A 5,180-nucleotide genomic window follows, 5' to 3' on the forward strand; every position below is an offset into this window, starting at 1 on the left:
ACAGACGTTTGAAGCTTAATTTTTATTCAAGTTGAAATATATAAAGTAAGCAATCACAACATTCAGCTTCCTTCATGAAGCCCAGAAGAGAAGTGAACATATTGCTCAAGTGCCCAGAGGGCCCTAAAATATAGATGTGTGTTCATTAGACTAATTGGAGATAGGTAGATGAAAATCCTCCTTTGAAATCTGTCCTCACAGGCAGTGGCATTATTCCCAGGCTTGTCAAGTTCTTTCCCTTGGCAGATCTCTGTGGTCCATCTGCTGACCTTAAATGCTGAAACACTCTCAATGTGAATATGCCTTATGGACATCTTTATTCTGAGTGGCCATACCAGCAGAATACAGAAATCTGAGCTATTTCAGATTGCAAATGGAATTGTTCTCAACAGTGTTTCATTGCCTTATGGATAATAATTTTGGATGAAAGCACAAACTCATAAAATTAGCTCTAAGAGTTCAAATCATATTAGTAATATACACTGTTTGCAAGTCCTTTTAATTCATCTGTATTTCTGAACTCATTCAATTTACTATCTCCAAGCTAATTCTATAAAGTTCAAGTAAAGACCCAATCTACTTTGTAGTTTTTGAAAGTCCTGTTAGCAAAATCTGTTCTTTTAGGTAACTGTTTTCATTTTTCTTATAGTTTTACCAACTCCAAGTTCTAAGAACTAATCCAACAAGCATTAGGTTTCTCATGGCACACACTGTGATGAAGCTGGGGTGGCAGAGGAATAAAGCTGTAGTCATCCATGTCTGTCTATGATTGGATAGTAATCTAAACTTAGAAGGAAAAATTAGACATTTTCATCTGGCCCCCATTCCCCCATCCACAGTTCCTATTAAATTTATCTGTAATAAGACTGACATCTTGATAGGCCTGACACTTGTGTCTTAATTCTTAATTGATTCTGAACTTTGGAGGTGAAGAAAGTAGCATAACATATTATTAGCTTTCTTAGTTATCAACATACAACATTAATTATACTTTCTTCTTTTCAGCTATTGCTACTGAGCTGGCTTTGATTTTCTCAATTATCATGAGGTACATGATCTATGAAATATACTGCTTCTATTATCATCTTTAAAATAAAAATCTTGAAAAATTACAAGCAGAACCAATCAGTATGAAATAGGAAAACAAGACTCAAACCATTTTTAAAGAAAATTTTTAAATAAAATAATTAAAACTTTGAAAAAGATTCAGTACTTCAGAGATTCATAATGTGAAAGAGGACAGACATGTTAAAAAGAAAAGGAGTTTGTCTTGCAGAAAAAAAACTGGGATAATAGCACTCCCCCAAGAGAACCATGGGAACTTGGAGGGATACATGGTTTTAAACAATCAACAGATTCTCAAGACAATAAAATACACCTGGCAATTGAGACTTTATAAGGAATGACAGGAAAGAAGCCTAAAGGCTTCTTGGATGATGAAGGGCCAGTAGAGCCTTTCAAGGACAGCTTCTGGTGTCCAGTTGTTCTCCAGATGGAAGACAGTCCATATGCCATATAATCAAATTGAACACTGACTCACTAAGTCAGGCCAAAATCTTTTGCTGTTTCAAAGCAGTTATTTGTTTATAGCTATTGCTTTGAATCTGTAGGATTATCTTTGTTTATAAGTACATTTATGGCCAAAACTTCCTCAACACTCAGCTCCTGGGTGACTTCCTTGATTTCTAGGCACCAATACTCAAATTGACCAGCAACTTCAAACATGCTATTATTCTACTTAGGGATTTTTATTCGAACACCTACTCTGGTATTTACCTTTGTTGGCCTCTTTTATTCCCAAGTTATTCAAGTTTTTGAGACTTCAGTTCTTGCAGATGCCAGTTGTTGCCCTAGAAGATAAACACCAGCCAGATCTAATGATCATCAGGGGTTCTGAGAGAAAACTCTTGTTTCCGGGAAAAGGAATTGGAAAATGTAAACAGGATCAGCAACATGTCTGTGTATGCATGTGTTTGTAAAGAGCTTTAGTATGTAACATTATATATAAAACATCAGATTCTAGAACTTAGGGGATGGAGTACATTGGTGAAATTTTAGAACTAAGTGATACAAACAAAAAGTTGTAAAATTCTTACATTAACGTAGATCAGTCTGATCCTCAGGCCAGCAGCATCAGCATCACCTCAGAACTTATTTGAAATGCAAATTCTTCTACCCCTCCCCTGCTATACCAGCTAGAAACACTGTGGGTTGGTTCCAGCAAACAGGGTTAACACAAGGTCTTCAGGTGATTCTGATAAATGCTAAAGTTTGCAAACCACTGGCACAGACTTATAAATAAGTTAAAAATTCACCCCAAGATATTTCTGAAGAATCTCATTCACACTGTAATGAAAGAATAGTGGGAATATGAAATGATTAGAAATTAAAGAAATAAAAACCTTAAACAGTTACATGGTAGCAACTGACAACATTTGATATTACTAGCTGGAATTGGCAAGTGAATTATATGTAATTGACATAAGTTTTTATGTAGCTACAATATTTTATAAACATCTCTTAACTTTGTAGAGACTGTCTACTAAATATCAGGTATAGAACTAGTATTATTACATTTTATTTCTGCTCATCTACTCTTGAAAAGAAGTCAGTAAAACTTTCAAAGGCAAAAAAATTCTTTAATGAAACCAAGCTAAACAAGAGAAAATCAAATAAAAATCCTTGTGCTTGAGAAGAAAGTATCAGATGGAAGAACACAGAAGAGAAATCAACAGCTGGGCTGAGGAACATAGTGATAAGGCTCAGATGACTGGAGGAACACCAGGATCCTTTGCCTCATGCCGATTTAAATAGAAAGACATGGGACACACAGGGAGTGGTTTTAAGTGAGCAGAGAGTGTAACAGGCAAGAAAGAAGATGCTTCCCCATACAGACAGAGGGAACAGGCTCCAAGCCCAGAGAAGAAACCCCAAGTGCTGGGATGATGTGTCAGGGAAGGGGTAACAGGTGGTTATATTAGGATACTAGGAGGCTGGAGGATGTGATGTATGATTTGCATAAGGCCCAGGGAATTGGTTTGACCAGGAATGTCATTCAGGTGGCCTGCCAAAAAACTGGCCCTCCCACTCTAGTCTTTAAATATGCAAATGTAGAGTGTCATGATGTCCTGCACATGTGGGGTTATCTGAGGACAGCCATATGCATGGCACAAAGGGTGACAAGGAGAAAAATGTGGAATCACCATATTGGATAGACCTAGTTTCTAATGGCCTGCATTTGCATATCAAAACTTGCCTGCCTGGCCCTTCAAGCTGCTTTCTGCTGGACAAAAAATGTTTCAAGACCTGCTTAAAAAGAAAAAACCCTACCAAGGACCCCTTATCCTCTCTACCGGCCTAAAATAGTAACTCCTATAATACTGCTCAGGTCAGTGAGCAAACCAAATTAAGCCAGAAGTTTTTGTAAGTTTTCACTTACAAAATGACTGAAATTAAAATTCTGAGTGATTGCAGTATACTGATAATGGGGCTTGCTACAGACTCTGAATCTAGGGGCATGTAGGAAGGAAATTGATAGAGCAGGAATAAATTTGGCCAATGGAGTACTAGCCACTGGTGTGAGAAAATGGAAAATGATGTCTATCTCACAGATAAAAACTTACTGATCAGACTTTAAGATACGGACTGTTGACAACCCACACCGAATGATCAGCTGCCATCTAGGGATGAATTCAAAGACAGAAAAATAATTCAGCAAATGTCACTTTTTCCTTGCAGTGGACCAAAGCTGGATGAAAAGCATATGTACAACTTTGCCTCAGGAAGTGGAGATCCTTAAGAAAATCCTTGAACAAACAGGCATGACTCTGACATCCACTTAATCATTAAGCCTATATACTTGAAGAGGAGGGAAGGCTGTAAAGTGTAGAGAACAGACTAAAAGGTGGATGATTTAAGAGAGTTGCAGGAAATTGAGAGATCCTACAGAAACCATATTGCTCATCCTCTGAAGACCATCTTTGCCAATGTCTTGCTGCTTCTCACAGCTCTTAAGGTGTGTACCACAGGAAACCTGCATATTTTCATTCCAGTTCATGTAACTTGGTGAATTGGCAAATGCTATAAAATCTAGCCCCACGATAATATATTGTTTCTTTATAAATTTTAAACAAAAAGATTTATCTCCATTTTTCACCCACTTGTTAGTTTACAGAAAGACCCTGCAGGTAAATTTGTATTTTAATATAAATATTTAGTGCTAGAGACAAAAGGCAAGAATAATTACATTTTTTTAAAACAGTGTCATGGTAATGGTAGAAAAGTCTCAAATAGGAAGCAATGGATTAAGAAGAGAGGGAGCTGAAACAAACTGATTTGGTGAAAGAGAGGAAGTATCTACACCAAGGAATGCAAGGAGACCTGGTAGTAGCTCTTCCTTTTATCACTGAAACTAAATGACCTGGAACCAGCTTATTTTGCTGCAATGAAGATGGTGATTTGCATCAAGTGAGTGATGAGATCTGTTCTGAGTGTTTTCATTAAGTCGCTTTCAGCCAGAAACACAATTATGATTATTTCTAGACTCTCTGTTCTCTTTCCTGATCCATCTGCTTATTGATACTCCAGTAAAGCACAGTTTTTGTTTCTGCCACATTATAAAATATTGTAACACTGAGTTGGGTCTACTGTACATTTATTGTTCATCTTGTTAGAACTTGTTCTGTATAGTTTAATGTTTATTTTCAAATAACTTATCACTTTGCATTATAAAATTTTATAAATTGCATTATAAAAATATAATAAAGAAGTATAAAGAGAGTGTTGATAACTTAGTACTGAGTCTTCTTGTCCAGGAACAAAGTACGCCTTCATCTTTACTTTCACTTCAGTCTCTTTCATGCCTTTCATTACAGTTTTTTACAGTTATCTTGATATTGGTGGTGCACAATTATTTTTGTTTCTACAATGTTTTTCTACTTTATGTTTTTAGCCGGTAAATTATTTGGATGAAGAATTCTACTTTTGTTTTCTGAATAACTTATTTTGTAATTATGTTTAGTATTTTTTTCAGTTCAGAAACCAAGTTCTCATGTTTTCCAGTGGTGTAATTGTAACATCTGCAAAGACTGAAGTTTGCATTCCTACCATTTATTCTGTGCACCTTCCTAATTGCATAAGCCAGTATTTCTGGAACAGCTCTGACTAATAATGATGATAAT

Source organism: Callithrix jacchus, chromosome 4 (assembly GCF_049354715.1).
Source record: "Callithrix jacchus isolate 240 chromosome 4, calJac240_pri, whole genome shotgun sequence".
NCBI lineage: Eukaryota > Metazoa > Chordata > Mammalia > Primates > Cebidae > Callithrix > Callithrix jacchus.